Raw genomic sequence first — 27,516 nt, forward strand, 5'->3', positions numbered from 1 at the left:
AGGCCGTTTCTTCAGTAAGATCCCTTCCTCTTCCTCTCCCTCTCCCTCTTCCTTCCTACCGCCTCTCCTCCATCCTCTTTTCCCTCTCCCTTTCTTTCCCCATGTTTTTCAGTTTAGGCTTAAAAGACCATTTCCTCCACGTCTGGGTATACAGCTGCTTCACCCACAAATACTGTTCCTTTCTAATATTTCTTTGATTTTGATCAAGTTGGGAAAAACACCAAAAAAGCAGAGGAAGAAAGTGAAAATGATCTGTATTCATAATGCCTGGGGGCAACTTTCCAGGCCTTCCCTTCCCTCATATATATGTGTGGAAACTGAGAATACATCATGTATACTGCCATTCCGTTTGATGGTATATCACGGAGTGAGAAAATCCCTTAAAAATGTTTTTGCTTTATTATAAAAGCATACACTTCTGTCATAGAAAATAAAAACCAAAACAAAAAGAATCAAGTGGTACAGAAAAATAAATGAAAACTGTAATTTTGCCACTCAGAGACAGTTGCTACCACGCATGTGTACGATTATTCCTTAAAAATATATTCTTAAAACACAATTACATTTACAAACTTGTTTTTAAAGAGATAAAAATGGCAGATGCTGTTGGTCCAGTGAAACTTCTTTAAATCACTTTCCTCGCTTTCCTTTCCTCTGGGATCTGTACGGTGAAAAGTACTGGGTCACCTTGTGGCTAGGAGTAGCCATGGAGCTTGTTCTGGTGAAAAGATGAAAGCAGATGCCTGATGAAGCATTCTCTTCTCAGTAAAAAGACAGCAACTATAAAAGAAGACACTTTGGCCCTGTATAATACTTCTCCCTCTCTCCTTTTTCTTCTTGGAATATGGATGTGATATCCAGAATGGTTGCGGCCATTTTTGAAAACGCAAGGACAAAAGTCCACGGCAGGGGAGGGTAGGAGAAACTACTGATGATTCTCCCGGCAGTTCTCCAGTCTATCTCCAGATTTCTCGATGAGTGACAAAAAATCTGTCCCATATTGCTTAAGCCTCGTAATGATGGGTTTCTCTCACTTGCCGTTACTGGTCTCAAACTGATTCTGGATGCACGAGATCTTGTCGGATCCAGCATTATTCGCGTGTGTCCTTTATTTCTCCATGCCAAATTATCAGCCCTTCTACGGGAACATCTGGGGTCGTGTTCACAATAGGACGCCTAGTGCAGCGGGGCATCTGTTTCAGATACTCATTTCAGTGGGATATTGGACTGCATCTGAGCTCATCTATTAGGATGTAGGCTATAACACTTCCCCATCCTTAAGCTGCTTTTAGTGACTGCTGCGGTTTGGATGTGGTTTGTCCCCAAAGTATATGCCGCTGGAGGCTTGGTCCTTGGTGTGCTGGTGTTGACGTGATGGAACCTTTAAGAGGAAGAGTCCAGTGCCGGGTAATGAGGTCATTGGCACTGCCACCCTCTGGAGGGATTAATGCTGATTTTGTGGAGTTGCTGAGAGTCTCTTGTTATAAAGTGAGGCCACCCCACGCACTGGGCCCCTCCTGCAAGTTGCTGGCTCCTCTCCTCCTTCTCTGGTATGTTGAGCTGCATCCAGGGGACTCTCAGCAGAGACCAGACAGATAGGGCACCTGACCTTAGACCTTTAGACCTCAAAACTCTGAGCTAAATAAACTTCTCTGCTATCATTCCTGGCACAAGTATCTTGTTATACAAATGGAAAATGGACTAATAGAGTGACCCACTCAGCGTTCCCAAGCCAAAGACTGAGCTGGATGCTGCTATGTATCAATCCCCAGCAGTGTGTTGTGAATAGTAGATGATCAATAAAAATTAGTGCTCTGGTGTTGCCTTTCTCATTTCATGGCTGCAGAATGTGTAAGGATTTCTCCGACAGTGGATTTGGAAATCTTTATGGAACCCACAGACACAGCATGTTTGTTTTTGAAAATAGTAAGCAGAAATGCTAAAATGACACTGGTACATTCTTTGATGTATAGAATATCTTCACCTTCCTGTTATCCATTCTTTCATTATTGTCACTAGTTACATGACTCTGTTCAGTGGTGAGATGGCATTTTTGAAAGAGAGGTTGTGTTTGGAAAGACCCGGACATGACTGGGGGCTCAGATCATGTTGTCCAGTCACAATCACGAGTGGGATCTGGTCAGTTTGACTTTTGGAGTTTTGCTTCCAGAGCTTTGTAATTGTGGTGCTGGGGCTCTTGCCTAGCCAGGTAGGGCAAGTTGTGGCTCAATGGACCAACAAAGAAGAAAGAGGGCAGTGTGGTTGCCCAATGAGCCTTCGGAACAAGTTGATCCACACTATTTGTGGTTCCAAAAGCCACCAGGTGACTTGACATGCATTTCTCCTTGTGTGCAGTTATGCAATGGTGGGGGCGGGGCAGGGAACCTTGACTTCTCTGCCTGTTTGTTTGCTCTTGTAAGACAGGGGTAAATACTCAGTGTGTGTCTTGAGCTGATGGTTAAGCTTTTCCCGGCTCAATCCATCTTCAGTTATGGGGACCAGCACAAGAGAGGACTTGCTCAGGAAGCCAATCTTATGGCATTGGCTTTGGGGCAGGCAAAAGGTCAGGAGTCAAGGCCTCTTGGTAACTAGAGAGTAATGGAGTTTGGACCTCATGACTAATCAGATAAGTCACTTGGGCAAGAGAAGAGTTAGGACGGTGATTGGTTGGTCTCCAGGATGATGTGGTCCCAGCACGCACAGGCAGAACAGAGAGAAGTCTCTAGAATTAGTGGGAAAAATCAGAAACCACTGAGCTCTTTTATGCATCTAAGATCATGTTGCCTCAGAAGTCGAAGTTCAACTTTGATTGACCTTCCTTCCAGGAAAGACCTTTGGTTTTCTCCACTGAGGTATCAGGACAGACCACAGGAAGTAAAGGATTGGTGGGCAAGGATGGTAGATGTTTGCATGCAAGGTCATTTAGGCCACCAGTTGCCTGTCACAGGTAGAGAAACAGAGAAGCAAAGTTAGTGCTCAGGGTCTCAGGGTCCAAGTCTTGGGCCCTGTCTCTTCCAAACTCCCTTTCCTTAGTTCCTATGGAAAACAGCTCTCAGTACCCTTTTGCCTGAGTCCCAACACCTGTGCTCTGTAACCCTGCTCTCTGTCTTTACCTCCTTCCCACAGAACACTCCCTGGTTCCTGAAGAACACCTATCATGTGCTGGAAACACAGTAGGTGCTCAGGGAGTGTCAGCCTCCTCCCTTCCTCAGCATTTCTTTGCTTTCAGGGGAGCAATTGGAAACCCAAACCAGATGTTTTTGTTACAAATATTGGGGGCAAGAACTTTGCTTTACCTCTCAGGTAAACTCAGGGTCCAACCTGGAATCTGGGACAGAGCAGGGGCTCAAAACAAATGTTTTGATAAAATGAATGTGCAGTCTACCCAGAATAGCAATGTAGTTCTGAGGGCAGTCAGAGGAGGTGCCCAGAGGAGATAGAGCCTCAGCCATGCTCCAAATACATGGTTCTTGATTCCTTTGCTTATTCATTAAGTGGATTTCAGAAATATTTCTCTGTGCCAAGCATTCTTCTAGATGACAGGGACATTTCTGTGAGGAAAAACAAAAATTACTGTTAAGAAGCTGAGATCCTGTGGAGGGTGGTAAATAATGAACTCTAATCTTTTACAAAGTGAGTCTTGGTGATTCATGTGGTGGAGGAGAATAAGGGCAGGTGAGTGGTAGGGCACTTGGCAGAGGCCACGGTTCAACCTCCAGCAGCTTCCTCCATCCCAACAAAAGGAAGGGAAAGGAGATGGCAACACAGGGCGGTGGTAGGGAATGGGAGTGGGGAGAGAAAGCAGACGTTAGGGAAGGCTTCACGTATGGGGAGGGATAATGACCTGACCTGCTGTATAACAAGACAAATTTGGGCTGGGATTTAGCTCAGTGGCGCCGTGCCAGCCTCACAAGCTCAAGATCCTGAGTTCGATCCCCAGTACCAAAAAACAAAACAAAACATAAAAACAAGACAAGTTTGTCCTAAGACATGTGCTTTTGAGATGCTTAATAACAAGAAAGGATATTGTTGTCTGCAGAAATGATTCTGCTGTGAACCTGTCATCTGGACCTAAACAAGGAGGTGACCCTGAAGCCTGGAACACTTGGGGTGACTGATACACATGCCTTTCCTGCAGTCAAGCTCCATGGTTGTTGTCAGAGTCCACAAAGGACAGTTGATCTCCAGGTGGCAAAGATCCACCTATTTTATATTTGTAAGGGAACGTGTCTCCTAAGGGGCTGCAGGGTATGTTTTCACTCCCGAGTATTTTTATATTTTACAGAAAGCTTTGATCCTTCTGATGAACAATTCCTAAGATCTCTGTAGCCTCTGGTCTGACCGAGGTAGGGACGGTGCCCAGCGCCCATTCCAGAGCACCTGCTGTGAGCACAGCAGACTGATGTCCTCTCACAGCTGCCACATTGGACCTACTATGGCATGCCTGCCACCACCATCTTCCCCACGCTGCTCCCGGGCAATGGCTAAACACAGTGGGAGCCTGGGGCACCCCCCTCTCAGCATGGACACTTTCTCAGGGCTGCCCTGCAGGCTGAGTCTCTTCCTACCCATTCCTTCTTTTACCGTCTTTTCCCAGGGGCCTGATCTGCACCGTGGTCCAAGGCCTGCCTACTTCTGCTCCCTCTCCTAATCCTGCACAAGCATCTTCCCACTAGATTTTTTTAAAATAAGAAAATAACAACAATTAATGCACTGTGCATCATTACCTTCGAAGTAGTTACTCAGAATACGGGATATACTCCTCCATGGCATCTGCTTCTTGGAGGGCCGAAATTGTTCACTTGATGTGCCTGAAAGTCTCTGATAACCAGGGTCTTCCAAGCTCCCTATCTTTCATATAAAAACTCCCCATCAGGGATAGCTCCCTAATTTGCATATAAAACAAATTCTCTTGACCTCCCAGTTTATGTTCAAAGACAGTGCAAAACTTTTGTCATAAATTAAATTGTTCTGCACCAAAATGGAACGTTCTATTTTAATGTTACTCATTCAGGGGAATAAATTGGGAAGATTTGGGGGCCCTAGAGCCATAAGCAAAGCATTCTCATGGATATATATCATCCTAAAACAGAGCCAGCCAGGCCAGGTGTGGTGGCTCACGCCTGTAATCCCAGCACTCGGGAGGGTGAGGCAGGAGGATCGCTCTGAGTTCGAGACCAGCCTGGGCTACATAGTGAGTTCCAGGTCAGTCTCAACTACATAGTGAGACCCTGTCTCAAAACAAACAAACAAACAAAAAGCACACAGAGCCAGCCAACTTTTCTACAAAGGGTGAAATAGTAAATATTGTAGGCCTTGTGGGCTAGATGATCTCTGTCACAGCTACTCAGCTCTACTATGCAATGAAAAAACTGCCAAAAATAATGCCTAAAGGAGTTTTGTATTTCAACAAAACACTTTAAATAAAAACTAGTGGTGGGCGTGGCCCAGCTGGGAAGACTGGATGTGCACACTTGAATAAGCAAATATGTGTTCATTAATGGCACAGGCAATAAAAAGGGGCAGACTGCTGGGAATAGGGTGTGCTGGGGGCATACGACTGGACTCCCAGGGGAAAGCTTAGGATGTTCCCATTTGGCAGTCGGACAGGTGTGTGTCCTCCAAGCAGCCTTCAAGCCGAGTTGCCTCCACCCATTTGGCATTCACTGACTACTACTAAGCATAAGTCTCCATGCCAAGTACAGTGATTATATTAGCGAGTCTCTGGCTTGTGGACACTTATGAGTCATTTTGGAAAAACAAATCTGTAGAGATCTGTGTGTGGTTTTATAGGACTCTTAATGACTGGAATCCTGCTAATATGCAGGTGAGGCATAAACAATGGATAAAGCCGTTCATTAAGCAACCATAGATTTGTTAAGCTCTGTGATGCATGAAGGCTTTTATTCCTGTTTATTATGGGAAAAAAGAATATTTAGAAAAAATACTGAAAACATAAAATCCTACAATGGACTCTCAACAGCCCATCCCCTAGCTTTAACAATTTACTCATGGTAGATTTTGTCTCATCTTTACCTTTACCCACATCTCTCCTCTTACATTATTATGAAGCAAATCCTTAAACCACATATAATTTAACTGGTGAATAATGTGTTCTTGCGGAATAGAGACACTCTTTCTTTTAGAACACCCTCTATACTGCTCTCACACAGTTTACCTTCCTTTTCTTGTCTGTAAATGGTCATAATGGTATCTTTTCTTTAGAGTTCTTGGCCACATTTTCTACAAAGTGCTTACTCTGCTGCTTAGCCATAGATGTAATCTCATGTAAGAAATTGTGAATCAGAAGGGCCTGGAAACCTGAATTTCAACAGAATGTCAAAGTGATTCCAGTATAAGTTGGGCCCAGACTGCAAGCTGAGAATCGTTGTTCTGGGGTCACTAAGGACAACATCTTTTGGCCCCACCTGGAGCCATCTTTGGAAAATAAAGGTGAATCATGGCATTCCCACTGGTTTTCCAGAGCTTTCAGGACACACTCAAATGTTTTAACAACCTAGGTCCTTTGGGTCTCAGAGTCAATGATTCTCAAATTTTAGTGTGCATCTGAATGACTCGGGGTTGGGGGGAGCCCTGTTGCGATGCAGGTTTCTGGTTTCTGTCCTAGGGACTCCCAGGAGGACTTTTCTGGGAGCCTGTGTTTATTAAGCATTTGAAGACCTCAGATTCGGGAGGACTGGAGGATGGACTTTCACCGTGCACTCAGAAACTTTTGTGCCTTGCAAGTTGGTAAATGCTGCCTGCAGATGATTATTTTGTTCACATTAGAGGACATAAACTATGGCTCACAGGCTGAGCTTATCTTGCAAATCTGTGTGGGATTTTTGACCTGAAAAGTTTTTTATTTCTTTGAACAGTTGCCAAATTTAAATCAAATGATGATTACACAATTCATCCATGGTTCCAGCCTCCCTTGAAGTTAAAACGATCTTACCACACTGGACCTACATTTTCCCCTGGCAATATCTGGATGGAGGTGGCAGATGCTCCATTTGTTCACAGTTCCCAGGACTCCCCCTTAGCTACATCTAACCCGTTTTTCTTATTTACATCAACTTCCTGGTGCTAAGATGCTTTTGAACTTGAAACAAATCGGGTGGTGTCCATGTTCAGTTGTCAAATGTGTGTGTATGGGTGTGCGGGGTTTTGATCCATTCTCAACAGTACAGATCTGGCCTGAATCAAAGTGGGTTTTTGTTTGGCTGTGACATGTGTATTAACGGATATCATTGCTGGGGGGTTCCACTGATGGAAGGTGGTATGAAAATTCTTCTCTGGGACAAATGACCCATCTGGGGGCAAGGTATTAAGAAATAGTTATAGTAGGGGAATGTCCTGGTCATAGGAGTCATCTTCTCTGCTCAGGTGCTGACATACAGTAAGAAACCAACACAGTACATCTATCTTAAGAATGGGCTTTTACTTAGACCTAAGAAATTAAGACTAATCCCACATCCTTATCTGAAGGTGCAGAATTCACATGCAAGCACACACACACACACACACACACACACACACACACAGCCCTCGCAAGGCAGGTATGTTATACATGAACATGCACAAATGATCTTGGTAGGGCTAGAAAAGTCACTAAGACGAGTAGAAACTTTTGATACAGAAAGAAAATAAATGTAGGAACTCCCCTGAGTGGCATCATAAAACAGAAATGGGACGTTCATGGATTTTAGAGTCAGATGGACTATAGTTCAAACCCAACACTACCACATATTAAATTAACTATGTGAATTCAAGCAGGCTATTCCACCTCGAACTTTATTTTTTTTTTCTTGTCTGTAATGGGTATTCTCACCCTATAGAATTTTTGAGACCAGAAAATGTGATCAAGAAATATTGGCCGAGGACCTACACCATGGTAGAAATGAAGAGCAGAGGAGATTGACACATGCTGACCTTGTCCCGAAACCCGATGCCCACTGCTCCCTGGTGGTCTGAAAGGGAGCAGATTTAAAGGTACCCATTGAGGTTCCAAAAGCGGATCCCAGGTATCCCAGGCTTCTGCAGGGCCTGGAAGTAGCTTGTCCTACCCTAAGAGAGCTTTTCTGACTTTCTGATTTGTTGGATGTGTAGTGAGTTCTGCATGTCAGGGGCCCAAAGAAGTAAAAGAGCAATTATAATGGATTAACTAAGGGTCAACTGGAAAGCCCAGCTAAACTGAGTCAGCTTGGTCTGGACGTGGAGGATCCACCTGAGGGTTGTTGCCAATAGCCATAAAAAGAGAACTGCAGGGGAAGATGGTGGCCTATTGGTTTTCCAGGAGAACCTTGCTTCGGATGGTTTTCCTGATGTTCTAGTTGGAGGAGCTCCCTGGGAGTGACTGCTGCTCTCATCAGAGGAGCTGTGTTCTTCACCATGAACATCATTTCCTGGCTTCAGCGTGGATCCCTCAGCCTGGTGGCACAAGTCCTTCATCACTGCAGCGTAGGTTTTCTGGCTTTCACCACTGGCCTTTCTTTGGGCCTTCCAGGTTGAAGCTCCTCAATATGGACAAACATGAGACATTGCTGTAGGCTCAAGGCCACCAGCTGGACTCCAGGAGGAGGACATTGCCTTGGACTCTAAGCTGTTAGCTGGACTTGGGTGGGACGTTTCTGCGGTCTAGGCCCTTGGCTGAATTCTTTGGGCCCCTAGTATGCGGTTAATCTCTTGCACTCCTTTGCATTTGACTTTTGGGTGACTATTATAAAATATTCCTATAAATTATGTGTCCTGTAGTAAATGTATTCTCTTGCCAAAACCCTGACTACAACAGTAATCAAATGAAGTTGACTTGATCTTGGTGCTCTTGAGATGCATGGTGGTCTCAAACCTAAGATCCAGGGCTTCCTTTGCTCTCCATCCTGTCGCCCCTACTCCCTGATAAAAGCCGCTCTTCACTGGCCTTTCTCTGTCACATGCACTCACCTGGCCTGCCCCTCCTCCACTCTGAGAGTTTTCTCCCTCTCCTTCCGGGGAGGCCCCTCTCTAGTTTTACCAGAGCTGTGGACTTTGGGACCGAACAGGTGAGGAGAGTCTAGACACTCTCCAGCTCCCAGTCACCACACTCGCTGCCCCTGTTCAATTTTTCTACACCATTCCCCCAGCACATTTCCTCAGAGTGCTGATCAAATGGCCTCCATGGTTGGGGTGAAACATTTCTGTGGCTGAGTCATGCTGGGAAACTGGCCAACCTGGCAGTGGAACATTTCCCCAGGTTCTCTGGTTTCACTGCTGCTCTTTGGCTCTTGATAACCTGCTTTCCCTGTGCCTTCAGACTTTCAGAGTCACTTATTCCCTTCTGCACCCCCTCCCCTGTGGATGGGGTGATCCTTTCACTGTCTCTCCTTAAACCACAGTGACCCCATCCAAAGCCCTCCTTCCTCCCTCTTGAACGACTGAGACACCCACGGAGGCACTGCCCTGGGTCGGTGCTAGGCAAGAAGCCAGCTGGTCTAGCCTGTGTTGGAACTCAGTACACATTGACTTTGCATCATCAGTGGCTGGCTAACCAATTCTCTGCCTCGTGATGAATTCAGTACTTCATTTCTCTCAGCCTTAGACCCCTCTTCTGTAACGTGATATAGTGTGCGAAAATTTTAGAGTGCGAACAATAACAATCATTTGGTGACCTAATTTCCCCACCTTCTCTCTCTTCCTTCCACCTTTCCTTCCTCCCTCCTTCTCCTCTTTCTTCTTCTCTTTGAACGAAACATCCTAAATATCGTAGCTGAATAGGTAAAGGAATGAAGGGAGCTATTTTGTGTGTGGAGAGGATGAGTAGAAAGAACATGGGATTTTCTTCTGGCTTCAATATTGGGCAGGTAGCTTTTGGTAATTTACTCCAACTTTCTCATTTTCCATGACCTTCTCTTTGAAATGGCAATAAAAATAACACCATCTTTTTGTGTGGTTGTGGCGGGGATTAAATGGGCGACAACTTTATGTGTGTGAAAGTCGGTGCCAATGTCAGGTTCAGCTACTACTGTACCTTGATACTAAAAATCCTGGTTGGAGGGAAGCCCGGTGATGGCGAGTTTTCTCAGCTGTTTTGTTTCCTTTGTGTCTTCTGCTCTGTTTGTGGATCTGTGGATCAAAGAGAAAGGAGATTTATACATGAATGTCCCTAGCATCATTATTCAGAGTAGCAAAAATGTCTAACCTACTCAGATATCTGTCACTGGGTGAGTGGATAAACCGATTGTGGTGTCTTCACACAACGGAATATTATTTAGCAATAAAAAGGGAAAAATGAACCTTGAAAACATTATGCTACAAGCCAGTCACAAAGGACGTGTTTATGATTTCATTAACATTAAATGTGCAGAACAGACAAATCCACGGAGACACAGACTAGGTGGGTGGTTGCTAGGGGTGGACAAGGGTTTTCTGAGAGTGGGTGGGAGAATACCATTCCTAATATTTTTTAGAAATACTCTACAGTTGAGTCTGCCAATATCTGTGCAACTCTGTAAATATACTAGAAGTCATTGAATTTTACAGTGAGTTACATAGCTATTATAATTTTTAAGATGGAGCGACAATATTGATCCCCCGCCCAACCACCACCAGTATTAACGCTGCAGGGAGTTCCTGGGACTTTTCCCTGTTCTCTCTGGACAGGCTCACTCCCTTCAGGACCATACCCCTCCCTGGCGCTGCCACTGGTTCCACTGTAGTAAGGACCTTTTTCATTAATGCCCCCATACTGTACTGTGATAATCTTCATCAAGGCAGGGGGCCACATCGGGACTGCTCACTTTGGTGCCTCTAGAATCTTCTCTAATATAGAAGGTGTGACAAAAACGTGTTGGATGAACTGTACTTCACATAACACAAGGGTCCCCTTAAGTCCCTTTAAATATCGAGTCATGTACAGACACCATGTAAGGGTTTACTGACCTGCTCTCAGGGCCTGTAGGAGCCTGTGAGGAAGCGGAGCCAGTTCTTCAGCATTCACCCTTTGAGCAACTCCGCCTGGTCACAGCGCTAGCAAGATGTAGGGCCATTACCCACCTGCAGGTCTGTTCAGCCCTAGAATCCACCCTCTCTATAGCACCCCTTCTAGGAGAAAAGAGGAATGACGCCATTAGACAGGAAAGGTGGCTACAAAGGATAAAGAGATAGAAAAGCCCCAAGTTACTACAGTAGTCACTACAAATAAGAAATAGCAAGGAAAACGTTCCCATCACATGAGAGCAAGCCCCTGGGGTTTCCACAGGCTCTTCAGGGTCACACTTCGGGCCACACATCTGGTGTCCTATGAGTTCGCTTCCCGGCAACCCGGAGAACTCTCTTGGCCAAGTTAGAGGAAGCCAGGCCGGAGCCTGCAGCTCCCCGTGACTGCTCAGGATGCTGTACTGAGGCCCCTAGACAGAGGCCTCTCTGGGAATGAGGCTACTGAGCCCAAGCTTCACTCCCAGTTAGAAAATCCCCCAGCAGGCAATGCCAAGAAGACACCACCCACTGCATCATTAAATTGTAACAAGCCTGGAACTCACTCCAGAAGCCCTGCCTGCCTGCCTCCCCTTGCAGTTGGAAGGAAGCATGTGATTGGTTGAGCAGGCTCAGCCTAGCAGGCCTTATCTCCAGCCTGTTATTATTTAATGAGCGAGCCTTCCTCCTCCTGTGGTGTTTCAAAACCGTGCTGAGAGTATTTGCTGTTGCCAGGAGGCTGTCTCTGAGGTTACCGAAGAGCACCCGAAGTCCTCTAGCTCCAGGCCCACGCACAAGCCCACGGAAGAGCTTTGTACTCATCCACAGTCGGGGTTGTCTTCTCCAGAAACTTGGTCGGCTTTGCTCATCAACTGATCGCGAATAACCCTCCAAGCACCGGAGTCAAGGAGACAGGTATTTGAAAACTCGGGGGCCAGTTTCTTAGGGTGTCGGAACATCAGGCATAAAGGTAGGGTAAAGGGGCACAGGAGCAGGAGACACAGCTGGGAGAGGGTCTCAGGCGTGAGGTGCCTGCAACTTGGGAAAGCTGCAAAGACCTGTGCTGCGTGCATTTGCTCCCCGTAAAATTCTCCTTGAGGTCTCGCTCCTTCTTTGGCCTCCACGCAATTCTTTGCCCTGGCTCCCAGCCCTAAACCCCTGAGGAGCTTTAGGATACTTATTAAACAAATCTAATTACTTTAGCGTGAAATGCTATTACATTTGATTTGCTGATGGCTCACAGTCTTTAAAAGCCCCACCAAGTCCTTCGACTGCACCCTTGCGTTGCTGGCTTCAGGCAATGGAGGAGTCAAGCTGAGCACCGCCTTTCTGAATTTGGTCCCCACTTTGCCTGAGATCTGTGTTATGCCTGGGTCACTTTCTCCCTTATTCCTTATTCCCAGCTCAGCTGTGCTTTCTGCATTTGGACTGGGGAGACAGCTTTGTGCCCAAGGACTTCCTCCTACAAATGAATGCTGGGCTCCAGGGATGTAACCAGCTGGAATGAAAACAAAAGATAAAAGAAGCCAGTTTGTGTTGAGTTCAGTGGGATGTGGGACAGAGAGAGAGAGAGAGAGAGAGAGAGAGGGAGATTGAGAGGGAGGGAGAGAGGATGCAATATAAAAATAAAAACCAATTTCATTTTAGCGTTGAGTTGGGAAAAATGCTTTTATGGTACTTTAATATTCTTAAAACTTATTTCCTCCTATACGCATTATAGGTTAGGAAAGAGCCAGGCCGCAGCATTCCTTTCTCTGGTCTTGGTGACTGAGAGTCTTCACTCCCAGGTGCTTCTGTGGTGACTTCTTAATTCTCAGGTGTTTGGATCCAGGTCATCCCTCCTGTGTTAGCTGTGGTGGGAGAGGCCATGGCTCAGACCTTCTGGGCTGCCAAGGCTGGAAGAGTCTTCTCCCTACTCTACTCCGCAGATTCTTGTGGGGCCCGAGGACCTCCCTGGGGGCGCTCAGAGAACTCCGTGTTGAAGTTCACCAGAGTGAAGCCTGCTCCCTGCACAATTTCATGGGGCACCTTGAGATATAGAAGGCAAGACACTGTAGGAGGCCGAGCTCCTGGGCCTGGGTTTTCTCTGCTCTTTGGGGAGTACTCCTCCCCTGTGCCATGGTCCAGATGGCCTGGGTCCCAATGACCTCTTTGGCACCTTCCATCACCCTTCTCCCTCCCTGTTTCACCGTGCGGATGTTCTTCAAGTTCTCTGCACACGCCATGGCCAAATACTGCCACCTTTGGTCTTCTCTGCTTTATGTATATTCCCCCTCCCCTTGCCCTCAGCACCCAGGTACGGCCAGGTCTCAGGAAGTCTTCGCTGTAAGGTTAGGCTGCCTTGAACTTCCTTGACTGGGCCTCTGCCGCGTTGTCTTGTGACTGGTCTTCAGCTCCATGGTCTGTGCTAGACTCACAGCTCTGGAGAAGCAGGGAGTGTTCATGACTGGTCAGCCAGGCCAAGAGCCCGTGTCTGGCACGCGGTGGGCTCTTACTGATCCTAACAGCTGATGCTGCTGGAGTGCCTGCTCCGTATGTTGGCCACTTAACAGATGAGCAAACTGTGAGTTAAGGAAATGGATGAATGAGCACAGTAAATGGAGCCCGTGCTTTTGCTCCACGATGCTGCATGGGCTGAATGAGTCAATGTAAGACTGGATGAATGACCGCAGGCTGATAGTAGGAACATGGCAACACATTCATGGGCTCCATCGGATGGGTTCATGCGGCTGAGCTGTGGGCACCGACCGTGTTCCCAGCTGTGAGCTCAGATATGATGCCAAAGGGGCACAGATGCATCGCCTCTCCTGAAGACTGAGTGGGCCTTCAGCTGTGGCCTCAGAGGAAATGCTTAGTGAGTGGATGTTCACTGTCTGGCAGTGCACAGTGTGTACAGTGCTGGCAAATCTATCCCCCTGTAGATGTAGAGGGGTTGGCACCACCCTGTGTTTTAGGTCAGTCATGGGAAGCTTTTAGAGCTCTTGATGATGACAAACAGCCCGCTGCAGCATGGATGCCATAGATTTGCAGCCACTGTTTTAGATGAACAAATTAAGACTAGGAGGGCAGAAGTCACTTGTCCCAGCTGCTGACTGCTAGAGCTGAGGGTGAGTGTCGTATGGTTCAGTCTCAAGGCCCTGGCCCTTTTCACGTGGCAAGGACATTCCCTAGACCAGTGACAGGGAACCAAACTGCAACCAAAACCCACTAATGGATCACAAAGTGCCAGCCCTGCAATTAAACCTGAGTACCGAGGTTTTAGTTTAGAAAAAACAAGTCACACATTAACACTTTTTGTCTTAAAAGAAAAGCGAATAACATGCATGCCATAGATTCTCCACCACTGCCCTAGACCCTCAGCTTTGGGCTCCCTGCACTCTGGAGGCTAGTCTCCCCTAATATTCCTGTTAGACAGATGTCCCTGTCCTTCCCCTGCCTCCCTGGTCACTGATGGGACTCTGCTCTGAGCTAAAGGGGCCCATTCTCCTTTTTTCCCCTCTCAGGCGATGGCCTTGGAGCACTTGGTTCTAGAACAACACATTTAGAAGAACCTAAACTAAGGCCTTCAGCATAAGGGATTCTCATTGGTGTCTTGATATCTTGTTAGAGATGTAGTAGAGTGTGAAGCTGCACCTTGCTTGCTATACCATTTGCTGTTTCAGTGGTTGAAACCATCCTTTCCTTTTCTGTAAAGTGGGTGCACAACTTCTCTCACGGGGTCTTTGCAAGCCCAGATTCTGTACCCACTGTGTGGGAGGCACTGGGGAGAGAGTGCAGAGGAAGGCAGAGAAAGCCACCTGCCCAGGTGGAAGTTACAACTGAACGGGGCAAGGGGCATTAAAAAGATCACATAAATAAATAGATTGCTCCTTTCTGTGATGAGAAAAGAGCAGAAGACCTGATTCAGATGGGTCAGGAGCCAGCCATGAAAAGGCTCTGTGGTGAACCGACAGCACTGGAGCACACTGCCTGGGCCACTGCCTGGAATGCAGCGGGCCAAGGCCCCTGGCCTGGCTGAGGTCCTGCTGTCTTCGGGAGAGTTTGCAAAAGAAATGAAGGAGCTGTACGAGTGATTCTTAAGGGCCGAGTCAGGTGAGCCTCTCCATTCACAGCAAAGAACAGTGCAAACAGGGAGGCATGGGCCTCCCACCTCCACAGAAGGGGAGGCTGGACCCAGGAGGAAGAGCCACCCACCCTATCTCCAGGAAGCTTCTTGCTCTCCACATCTCCTTCCTGCTTGCTTCCCTCACTGGAGAAGGGAGTGACATCCACTTCCCTGGGGTCATCTTCTCAGAAGTCCCCTTGGCAGGAACCATGTCGTCCTGCTGAGCTCTCTGTGTCCTGTGGGGGCAGCCTGGGTGACCAGCCTACTGGGGGGTCCTGGAGGGGAGGCTGGGAGCTGCGGGAGCTGAGGATCTGGAGAAGGGCCCAGGGATCCTTGGCTGCACACGAGTGCTCCCACGGCTGCCCTCTTGGCCTTGTACCAGAAGCACCCTGTTCCTTTGGCACTATGCACAGGGTCTTTGTGAGCGCTCTGGTCTGGGCATTAACCACAGCTTTCTAAAGAGCTGGTTAGCATCTCCCCCACACCCCCACCCCAGACAAAGCCAGGGGCCCTGGGTGGTGGTGGGAAGAGTGAGCAAAGGAAAGATTTAACCTTGGGGTCCTGAAAGGATGGTGCTGTCCGCATCTTTGTGTCCCGCCTTGCCTGAGGGGGGCGCTGTGCCCTTGATCGCCAAAGGTTTATCAATTCTCCACCTTCTCTACGTGGGTCCTTGCTGTTGCCGTCAGCTGTCTTTTAGTCAGTCCCTGCCTGCTGCTTTCTGAGCACAGCTACAGCGAAACCTCCCTGGAATATCAGTGTTTCAGCAAGCGATGCTCCAGGAGAACAATTATCATGGGAAGATGGAGTTGGATGGAGATTTCAGGGCACGCAACTCTTCTCCATTTGAATTCTGGATTTGAAAGCTGCCTTTTGGAAGGAGGGCTCAGAAAGGACCCAGTGTTGAGGACAGAATGGAGATGTTACCCCATAAAGCACTAGACTAAGTGCTCTCCAAAGAGGCTGAGTAGCAAATTGTACCCCAAGGCCATCCCCTCCCCCAGCTCGGAAGAGGTGAACGACAGTAGAGTTGTTGTGGAAAGCTCATTGCCACCACTCAGTTCCCAGAGACTGCAGCCTTCCTAATCCCATAGTGATGGAGTCCAGTTCTCCAAGTATTCTCAGCGTTGGAGATGTAAGGCACACTAATGAAAACACCCCATTGCCTGGGTCTCCAGCAACAGCAGCAGCAGGCACCCTCTCCCCAACAGTCTCCTCCTTCCCTCAGTGCAAGGGCTTAGGAAGGTTTGCATTTGGCCTCCTGTAGGTCTAGCGGAAAATGTGACTGTGGAGTGAGCTTCAAGATCCTGTTCGAAACCAGATTGGCTAAAAACTCACAGTCTTGAAAGCAAGACCCTTTTGCTGTGGGCTGGACTTTCTCTGCAGGGAAGGGCCCAGTTGCTGCAGAAATTAACCCCCAGGGCTGCTGGGAACAGTATCTGGGCTTGTTTGTTTTTTGAATCAATTCCAGAAAGTGGCTATAAAGAACAAGGGCCTGGGAAAAGGGGAGACCTTGCTCTTGAGAGCTCTTCTAAGCTTTGGCAACCTAAAAGAATGAGACCAGGCAGCAGCAGGACGCTGGCCGGCTCCTCCCGCCTACTGCATCCCCCCCCCACTCCGCCCCCCGCGAGCCTTTGCAGGCACCAAAGAAGAGGAGCTGAGTCTGAGGCACCTTGTCAGGGCAGTGACAGTCTTGACCCCAGTGAGCTCACCTTCCCTCCCTGGGGTGAATTTAATTTATCTTGTGGATGCCTCTGGGAGTGAGCCTGCTGGGTAGGCTGGGGTACCCCCACACCGGGCAGAACAGCACGCTCAGATCACACGGGGCCGTGGAGCAGCACTGTGTGGCCCGGGTGCTGGGCGCCCCTCCTTCAGCAGCACCTTGCCATAGCACTTTCCCTGCCCCACCTCTAAACAGTCTGTGATGGGGCAGCAAAGCTCTCCGGGAATCACAGCCCCTTAGAAGGGGTGGACAATTAAACAGGATATTGAGTGCAAGATTACAGAGTGGAAAGTGTGACCACGGAGCAGGACACTATATTTACAGGGCGCCCCAGTCCCCCCCGATCTACCCCTCACCCTTGTCCTGGAACACCTCCTCATTCCAGCCAGCTCCTGTGATTCCTTACACCCACATCAGCACACTTCTGACTGCAGGTGTGTGCTGGTCTCCCATGCCTTTTCCAGGCTAGGCTGACAGAAGGACTAAAGATAAACTTGCAGGTGTTTCATGCAGCTATACACGTTCAATCTGAGAGGCTTCTTTTTTACTGAGAGTCTATCCTTTCTGCTTGTTTGGATGATAAAGCGTTCTTTCTTTAATTAAGTGATGGTGTTTGTCAGTCGATGTTTTTGTTTGGTTTAATGTCAGAGCAGAATTAGACAGTGAATCTCCCTTTGTTGACTATACTGTGATAGCTCAGGGTCTGGAAAATTATGTCCAAAAACCTTCTTGTCACTGTGGCTAACGTCCATGAGTAAACCCACGCTGAACCCTGGTTGTCTTTCATAATTTCTGATATATTCTGTAGTGGAGTGGCAGGGGCAATAGATTCAAGTTCCATTCACTTCCCCAGGATACTTAGCTAATTGTGGCAGCCAAATTCTTAAATAGAACCCATTGTTTTCTTGGTATCTTTGGCTCCTGTATGTTTAATGCATCAAGTATCTGCTTTCCGGGCCAAACTCATGAAAATCTAAGAGGGAATTAACTGCCTCAAAAAAACAGTTGCAATGGAAATAGGACCTATGAGGAGTCAGTGTTATCAGGATGTTTAATTTTTCATTGATATCAAGATAAAAGTTGATCTTCAGAGTTGTGTTAACCCACATCACCAGCTTCCAATGAGCTGCAGCTTAGAGGCTGCTGTAAAAGACACCTGTAGCCTCTCTTGGGATAGTCAAAATATGGGGCTCTTTACCTGACTGCAGATAGTGGGGACTCTCTCAGTCCCAGGATCTGCTGTGGTTATGTGAAGTCTTAAAATACACCTGGAAATCCTGACATTTTGGATAGGGTCCAGGGTATTGGAGGTCCCCTGAAATGCTTGATGGGTAAGAGAAAAATATCCACTAGACAAGCCAAATCCCAGTAGTCTAAGTGGTAAAGTCCAAGTTTGTGGCTGTAGTTGGATAATTCTCTATTTGAAATTGTTTAAAATAAGTTGTCTTGCTAAACTGAGGTATTTATCTGTACGTAAGCATTTGTTTTAGCCATGTTTACAGTGTTGGCTTTGCCCCCACCACGACAGGAGGGAGGAGGAGAAGGAGGAAAAGCTCATGCTTAGACCCAGAGTTTCTTGAGGTCAAAGGTGCGACTTGTGTGTGATCCTGGTAGACCCTGTCTTCTTCTCCTACCCAGCCCTCCTGGGCACCCAACATATCTCCTGGGACAGATTAGGCCAAAGATGGTCGTTGGTGATAAGGAGAAAGCAAACAACTAGTACATTTTAGAATCAGTTTCTACCACGATCTAATAGGACCCATAAGTGCAAATATTTTTAACTTAACTAAGTACTAAAACTTTATTTGACTCGATTATTGTGCTTGGTTTGTAATCAACTGGGAGAAGAGGAAGGGATGGGAAAGCGAAGCTCATAGGCAGCAACAGCCTGGAGGGGAGCAGTCTCTGTTGAGTTCTGTGTCCTAATCCTCTGGAGCCTGCCCTGCTGGTTTATTTGGAGGCTGCTTTGGACTGGAGAGCAGCGGGTGTGGTGCCCTTCTGTTTATGGAACTGTGCACCTATAGAAGCACAATCTCTTTTCCACTAAGTGCCTCTGGCTGCCTTGAGGTCACAGCGAGAACACTGCAGCAGGCTTCAAGGAACATAGGGGTGTGGTGCCCTTCTGTTTATGGAACTGTGCACCTATAGAAGTGCACTAAGTGCCTCTGGCTGCCTTGAGGTCACAGCGAGAACACTGCAGCAGGCTTCAAGGAACATTTCTCATCCCAGCTTTGCCATCAGCAAGTGGTGCAGCCCTGCATGAGCCCCTTTGTCCCGTTGGCGTAGGCTTTGCAGCAGATGTACATGTATACTTCTATTGAGAAAGTGCCACGTATGTGATGGAAATAGTCATTAATTGAGGGTGCTGTCTGCACAGTCACGGGGTCGAGTGCAAAACAGGAAGACTCATTTCAGATTCTTAACCAGCCATGGAATCTCAGTCTTCTCATCTGTAAAATATTGCCTCTATACATCATCGATAAAACCTGGTGCTCACTGTATAGAAAAGCAATGAGATCGATAATCGCTAGAGATTCTAAAATATTTTTCTCTCCCCTACCTTGGAGGAGATGAAGCCTATGAAAACCTTTCATTTGCCAGCCAGCCTTGTTCTGCTATCTCTACCAAGGTGCCTTTCCCCCACCCCCAGGCCAGGGTTGATTTATCTTCTTAAGGATGTGCTGCTGTTTGTTTTGGGGAGACCTCCACCCCAGGTCGAGGATGCTGCCTGCCTTTGTCAAACAAAGGCTGCCTCCAGGAACAGAGATTTTCAGGTGTGTTTATGTCTCCTGTCCGACAAACATGACGGAGGGAACGGGGTCTCCTGCTCTGTGGTTATCAGCAGGTTTCCTCCTGCTCAGGGTTTGAAGTCCCAGGGCAAAGGCCCCGTCTTGGATCCTGCAGCAGCTGCTGCACAAGCCCCTCTGCAAGGCACCTTGGTGTTTTGTAGTCTGGCTTGGGAGAGGCATCATGAGGAGGGATAGGGAGGTTGAGGGTTTCTGAGCCACATTTTCCTCTCTGGTCAAAACCTGACCGGGGGACCAGGCGTGGTGGCACATGCCTGTAATCCCAGCACTCAGGAGGCTGAGGCAGGAGGATCGCTGAACAGGCCAGGGCTGATTTATCTTCTTAAGGATGCCCTGCTGTTTGTTTTGGGGAGACCTCCACCCCAGGTCGATTGTATCACCAGATGCTGCCTGCCTTTGTCAAACAAACACTGCCTCCAGGAACAGAGATTTTCAGGTGTGTTTATGTCTCCTATCCAACAAACATGACCGAGGGAAAGGGGTCTCCTGCTCTGTGGTTATCAGCAGGTTTCCTCCCGCTCAGGGTTTGAAGTCCCAGGGCAAAGGCCCCGTCTTGGATCCTGCAGCAGCTGCTGCACAACCCCTTCTGCAAGGCACCTTGGTGTTTTGTAGTCTGGCTTGGGAGAGGCATCATGAGGAGGGATAGGGAGGTGAGGGTTTCTGAGCCACATTTTCCTCTCTGGTCAAAACCTGACCAGGGGGCCAGGTGTGGTGGCACATGCCTGTAATCCCAGCACTCAGGAGGCTGAGGCAGGAGGATCGCTGTGAGTTTGAGACCAGCCTGAGCTACATAGTGAGGTCTAGGTCAGACTCAACTACATAGTGAGACCCTGTCTCAAAAAACCAAAACCAAACAAACAAAAACCCTGACCAGGGATGATAGGGAGTGTGAAGAGTAGAGTTCTTGAAAAAAACGGAACCTGGCTCAAATTCTAGTTCTGTCAACCACTCCCTGGGTGACCTGGGCCTCAGCTGTTTCTCATATCTGAAAAGTCTGTGGTCATAAGGCTCCTTCCCTGGCTGAGAAGCTATGAAAATTAAATAACAGAATACATAGAAAGGACATGGTAGATGCCACCGTCCTCTAGATACTAAGTGCTTAACAGAAATCCAGTATTAATAACATGTATCCTCTTAATTAATAACCATCAAGCAGATAGCCAAGAGGGGCAGGCTGCGTAGATGAAAAGGTAGGAAGTGGACTCATTCTCTTACTGATAAGAAGTGGAGAGAGGACCCCAAGGCCTCTGGGCTGGTCAGTGGTGGAGCAGTGATGGGTGTTGCATCTCTAGAGTCACCACCAGATTCTGGTTCTGCCCTATGGGGGCCAGTTTCTGGCTCAAACACCTAAAGCCCATGTTTAGAAAATGGCCCGAGAGTTGAAGAAATTAGGCATAAGAACCATGTGAGGTTTGCAGAGGGAATTTTGCTTGGGGGCTGTTTCTAGTGGGGCTCTTTCTTCAGGGCGAGAGAAATGGAGATTTTTCTCTGATGTCTTTCTGATTACAAAGCTACCCCAGAGAAGGGCATTGCTGATTTTCTGTGTTAGCTGAGTGGAATAGGAAGAGAAACTGAGTGTAGTGTATGCTGCGAATACAGGCACAACTCCACGCACACCATACACACAGCACACAATACAACACACCATGTGTACACACACAGGAGTGAATCCTCTGTCTCTCAGACCAGAGGGCCCAGAGGAAGCGCGGTCCTTCAAGGCTCCAGTCTATACGCAAAGCCAAACACAACAGAAAGGACCTCCTGTGTCCCTTAGTCCTCTGCCTCTTTAGAGTTCCACCCTGGCTCCCAGCCCAGGCCTAAAGGACTGGAGAGTTGGTCTTTTGCTTTAAGGCTGACATTTGGTCTCAAAAGCCACTCTGAATTATTAAACAAGACTGCAAGAGACTTCTCAGGGCTGGCTTGGACCACTAACCTGTGTTTTCTGGTCCCTCTGGCCAGTGACTCCCAGATTTCTGGATAGAAAGATAGTAGTGTGGGCTTAGTGGCTAAAAGAGGCTGAGCTTTAACTTTTTTCTTCAACAGCGACTCTTTTGGGCCAGCTTGGGATGAACATCTCTGCCAGTTTATTAGGGTATCAAAATGTGAAATCATGTAAGAGGATCCTGCGAATGGAGCCTTGATTAAAACAGAATAAGTTATTTGGTTTAAATCTCACTGTAGTTGTGAGTAATGGTTCTAATTCAGTCGAGAGTTTGTTGAATAAACAGAGTCCTGATTTCTATCACAACGTGATCTGTTATTTTGTCTTTTTAACTTAACTATTTGTTCACTATGTGCTCTCTATTCAAAGGGGACTCACCAGGCACAGAGCACACGTAATGCTTTTCTTGAGCTTAGCTCTTCTGTGGTTTGAACCCTTTCCTAGTACAGCTTGCATAAAATGAGGACATGTGGGATTGGCCAGCGGTGGTCCCTGAGCCAATCACTGTCTTGCGCCTGTTTGATAAAGTTTTATTGGCAAACAATCCCATCAGTCTGCTTTGTCTATTTTATTGTCTATGGCTTCTTCCACATTATAAGAAGACTGAGTATTTTGACAGAGATCATTTGCCTGCAAAACAAAAATACATATTATCTGGCCCTTTACAGGGGAAATATGCTGATTCCTGACTTAGAGTAGGGGTGTTGGAGTCAAACCTGCCCGGGTTCAAACAAAGTCTTGGATTCTAGCTAGTTGTGATATTGGGAACGTAGAAAAAACTCTGCATGAAACCTAATCTGCACTGGGGGATAATAGAGAAAAGCCTAGCTTGGAGGGTTACTATGAGAATTCAGTGCGATAGTATTCATGAGAACCCACAGTTCTGTGCCCAGCACAAAGCAGATAATGAATGGTAGGTCTGATGCTGATTAGTCATTCCTTTCTCCTGAGCATGTGTAGCCAGTGTGTTCTCTGTGTTTGGCCTGGGGGTATGCAGCAAAGATGAAGACAGAAAGTTCCTGTTCTTCCTGAGCTCTCCTTCTAATGGGGAGGATAGGCAATGATCAGGAAGGGAAATCAACAGGTTATTTTCAGAGGGTGCTAAGTGCTCTAAATAGAATGATATGGAAGAAAGTGACAGGCAGTGTACAGAGAGTTGCTAATAGGGCTAAGAGATAAAAATAAGAATGAATCAGACACACAGATATCTAGAGAAGGAACATTCTTGGCAGGAGGGAGAATAAATGTAGAAGCTTTGAGCTGGTAGGAACTTGGGTTGGCCCTGGACCAGCAAGATGGCCTTGGAGACTAAGATAACAAGGGCAGGGAGCATGGTGGAGGACGGCAGAGGAAAGGCAGGCAGGGGTTAAAGTGGGTCTGAATGTGCAGTCCTCAGGAAAGTGTGCAACTCAGAGCTATGAGGCAGTTGGAGACCATGGTGGGGAAGAATGAAACTGATCCTTGGCTTCATTCTAAGATCTTCATTGCATGTAGTACTATTATTCTTGCTTTGGTCACCATTGGACACAGGAATGAGCACAGGCCCTCTTGAACCCTGGTCAAAGTGGCAGCTTTTGGTTGTGACCAGCACACTGCACTGGGACTCTTCTCCTCACAGTGCCCCTAATTCACCCAGCAGGTCTTATGACCAGTGCCATTACCTCTTTGAAATCATTTCTTATCAGGAGCTTTTAATGCTTCTCCATGTAGAGCACTTAAGGTAAAAATCAGTTAAGGTAATCTTCAAACCTCTAATAAATTTCCTGTAACACAAGACCACCAGATAAGGGTTTTGTCCCTGGGGTCATTCAGAATTCATAGCTCGGTTCCCATAATTAACATTTCTTTTATGTCTGGACCATTGAAGAGGCGTGAAGAGCCTTAGTGATAATATTTTACCTTTGTGAGGTTTGAAAGAATACCTTAGATATCATCAGTTACTCAAACTGCCCCCAGAATTGCTAACAATGGCCAGTAGTATGCCTTCGCTCACTTAGAGGTAAAAGTAGACCTTTGCTTTACACACCTTTATCCATTTTGGATGAATCCTTCTTGTTTTTCTCTTCTACATCCTCCCCCTTCATCATCCTCATGCCCCTTAACCCTACCCCACTCCCTTTTAAAAGATGGTCTTGAACTCTATCGTCAACTAGAACTAAATTGCCCAGGGTGGCCTCAGACTCACCATCCTCCTGCTTCAGCCTCTCAAATTCTGGGATTGCAGATGTGCACCACCATGTCTGGCTCCGAAGCCCTTGATTGGAAGTATGCATTAGTCAGCTTTTGCTACTCTAATGAAATACCTAAGGCAGGCTAACTTTATAAAGAAAGGAAGTTTGTATTTAGCTCAGAATTCTAGACCTGCAAAGTCATGTGGTGAAGGTCTTCTTGCTGGCAGAGTCCTGAGGTGGCACATGGCAACAGACACGGACATGTGTGTGCTCCTCTGTGTTCCCTCCCCTCCTCTTGTAAATCCACCAGCATCTAATAATGGTGACGCCACACTAATGACCCTATTTTACCCTAGCATTTGCCAGAGGCCCCACCTTTAGATGCTGTAGTTGGAGCACGCTTGCACCCTCTTAATGTGATGGACCTGGGACTTTTCAGGACATGGGCCCTGCATAGGTTCAGGGAAGCAAACCATTTTCAAACTACAGCATGAGGAAAGTCAGGATGTAGCAGAGTGTGGAGCACTTGCCTAGCATGCAGAAGGCCTGGGTTCAATCCCCAGCATGGCGCACACAAAATCATGGAACTACTCAGCTCAATGGTAATAATAATATTTTTACATTTTACAAATCCTATTTTTATTAGTACATATTTGCCATACAAAATGATTATATTCATTATGGGAATTGGTGCATGTACAAAACACATTTTCTGTTTTTCATCCCTTTTCCCTCCCCCTCCCTCCCCACCCTCTCCTTTTATCCCTTGGTTCCCTTTTGCAAAAAATCTGTCTTCCTGTTTCCTATTATCTATCTTTTATTTTGACTTTTATTTATGCTTTGGGTGTCTCATAAGGGAAACCATGCAATATTTTAGCTTGTGTGTCTGATTTATTTCACTTCACACTGTGGTCTCAAGGTGCATCCATTTTCTTACAAATGACTTATATTTATCTTTTTTTATGACTGACTGGTACTCCACTGTGTATATACATCACATTTACATTTATACATCACTGGGTATATACACCCATCCATACATCTGTTGATAGACATAGAGGCCACTTCTAGGATTTAGCTATTATGAGTTGTGAGGCTATAAACATGGGTCCCATGTGTCACTGTAATATGATGTCTTTAACTCTTTCATGAAGATACCTAGGAGGGGACAATTGGGTCTAATACTTTCCTTACAATGTGCAAATATATGTTTTTGTCTTCTCTTGCTTTAGACATTGTTGAAAGAACAAGATCAAAATGTGGCCATCTTCAAAGTCAAGCTTTCAATTACTGTTCGTTTTTAATTGACAAAATCATCTCTATATAAATATAGCTATGTGATGTACAATATGATGCCTTCCTTTAGGCACACATTACGGAATGATTAAATCGAGATCACACAACCTCTACCTCATATACTTAGCACTTTTTGGTGAGAGTATTTAAAATCTATTCTCTTAGCACTTTTCAAGTATGTAATACATTATTCTTAACTAAAGAAGAACCATACCATTCATGCAGTATATCTCCAAAGTTAATCTTCCTGCTTAACTAAAACCTTGTACCCTTTAGCCGCCTGTTGCTTATTCTTGGTCACCACTATTTACACTGTTTCTGTGAGCTCAACATTTAAAAATTTCATACGGTATTACACAGTATTTGTATTTTGGTGCCTAGTTGTCTCACTTAGCATAGCACAAGCTTTGGTTCCTCTGTGTCATCGCAAATGACAGGTTGTCCCTCTTTTAAAAGGCTGAGTAGGGGCTGGGGATGTAGCTCAGTGGTATAGCGTCTACCTGGCATGTGCGAGTTCTTGAGTTCAATGCCTGGTACAAAAAAAAAAAAAGTAAATAAAATAAAAGGCATTGAGTGTATATTTTATTTTCTCTACCCTTTCATCCATTGGCTGTACACACAGAGGTGGGATTGCTGGATCATACGGTAGTTCTGTTTCAATTGGGTTTTTTCTTTTAGGAATCTCCACACTGTTTTCTGTAATGGCCATAGTACAAACCCAGATTGTTAAGCCAGGCTCCCCAAGAAGATGATGAGCCTGCTCAAAGGCAACTTTTTTATATGTGTGGTTTTAAGGGGGGAAAATCTGGTGTTCCATCAGATCAGATTCTCTGCTTTGATGCCGAAACATTAGGAAGTCCTGCTTTATGGGCTTTACTGACTTAGTCAATAGTACAATCATCGAAGGAAAAGTTTATACAGGTTTATAACCAGAAAAGGAAAATGTGCTGGGGTCGAAGCTGGACAAACCTATGGTTCCAAACCATCAGCCCCTTCACTTACGGGCTGTGAATGTGAAAGCAAGTGGATGATGCCTGGATGAGAGAAAACCTTCCTTCAAGAGGACGAGACATTCCCTAAGAACTCTTAGACAACTGCCAGCATGACAGACTACCCACTACTTGCCAGGCACTGTCTCAGCGCCTTGTGTATCTTAACTCCTAATCACTGTCATGCTAGAGAATAGGTACTATTATTAGCTTTGTTTTATAGGTGAGGGAAATGAGGCACTGAGAGATAAAAACCATAAATTGGGTTTATATTCACCACTCCAAGACCCTTCACAATTATACTACCTTGAGCTGTAATACGTTGAGCTCTAATTAGTGGTTCAGAATAAGTACCATTTTGGATGTGTCTGGACAATGGGCAGGTTGTAATGTTGAAGCACATGCCCAATTAATTATAGAGTTCCTATACATGTACCCCCTGGTTTGTGAACAGGAAAAATTTACCAGGTCATAGGTCAGAGCTGTGCCAGTTGATTGCTTGCTTAAGTAGAATTTGGCTAAGAGTGACTGTGGATTAAAAAAAAAAATGGGGTTAGTAACCGACTAGGTAATTTGATTTTTGTAACTACATCACTGTTCAAAAACTCACCTTATGTACATAAGGCATATCACACCACTCCAGAGCTGAAAGTCAACTAAACCTTATCTCTGGGAGGTTAAAATTTCATTCATTCCAGGACTTGATCAATTGATGAGGCTTTAGATGTAATTCATTCTTTATCTAGATTATATTTATTTAATAGTTAATGAGCAAGTGACCTAGAGATTTAGATGGACTATTCTCTAAGAATCTTACTTATAAATAACCTAGAAAAAACAATGTTAACCATATTATAATTTACTTACCCCATCCATTGCTCTGCAATTCAAGTGTAATTTACATGTATTCAGTGATTTATGGGGATAATGTAGGAACACTGGCCCAGAATTTAGAGCTTCTGGACAAAGTATCTTTATTACTGTTACTTACTGTCTTGTGATTGCATAAGCCAGAGGAAGTCCAGGAGGAAAGGAGTTAAAGTATAAATTGCCCCTACTGAGTAAATGGCTGGATTCCATGATCCATCCAAGATGAACAGGGAGTTGCACCTGCATCCTGAGTTATGGAAAACTTACTCTCTAACATGTTGTTTTCATGTTGGAGATCATCTTTATCAAGTTGACTGCACGTGCGTATAGTTCATAACACTATTTACATGTGTTGTGGGGAGTTGGTGCATTTGCATAACACATCTGATTCCTTTTTTCCTTCCCTCCCTCCTCTATACCCTTCCTTCCTTCCCACTTCTGCTCAAGTCTTGACCCCCCTTTAGTACATGTTCACAGGATATAATGTTTATATTCCTTGTGTGAAGCTGGTACATGTACATGACACATCCCAATCCCTTTTTCAAATCCCTTAACTCATCCCTCCCACCTCCCCCGCCATTGCTTGATTCCCTTCATCCTTGAGAATGATCTATTTCACTGCTTCCTACGATTTATCTTTTATTTTTGATCTGTATTTTTACTCCA

The 27,516-nt window shown here is 46.1% G+C and overlaps 1 protein-coding gene and 1 long non-coding RNA gene across 5 annotated transcripts in view; one reads left to right on the plus strand and one right to left on the minus strand.

The window, feature by feature from the left end:
- Positions 1–440: 440 nt before the first annotated feature.
- LOC104869389 lies at positions 441–11,433 on the minus strand. 2 transcript variants are annotated; one of them, XR_004516299.1, is made up of 4 exons: positions 10,918–11,433; positions 10,007–10,101; positions 3,386–3,551; positions 441–2,938 (listed from the first exon to the last, which is right to left on the minus strand). It is a non-coding gene; the product is annotated as an uncharacterized LOC104869389 (long non-coding RNA). The 2 variants fall into 2 exon arrangements; XR_782303.2 differs by having other exon boundaries at positions 3,297–3,551.
- Positions 11,434–11,536: 103 nt separating this feature from the next.
- The window catches only part of Gpam (glycerol-3-phosphate acyltransferase, mitochondrial), a 65,017-nt gene continuing 49,037 nt past the window's right edge, over positions 11,537–27,516 (plus strand). For all 3 annotated transcript variants that reach the window (XR_004516298.1, XM_033761433.1, XM_010634625.3), the window contains exon 1: positions 11,537–11,865. The gene's annotated coding sequence lies outside the window, so the exon portion shown is untranslated. The remainder of the gene's footprint in view (positions 11,866–27,516) is intronic.

Source organism: Fukomys damarensis, unplaced genomic scaffold (assembly GCF_012274545.1).
Source record: "Fukomys damarensis isolate Sample0158 unplaced genomic scaffold, DMR_v1.0_HiC HiC_scaffold_8, whole genome shotgun sequence".
In the NCBI taxonomy this organism is placed as follows: domain Eukaryota; kingdom Metazoa; phylum Chordata; class Mammalia; order Rodentia; family Bathyergidae; genus Fukomys; species Fukomys damarensis.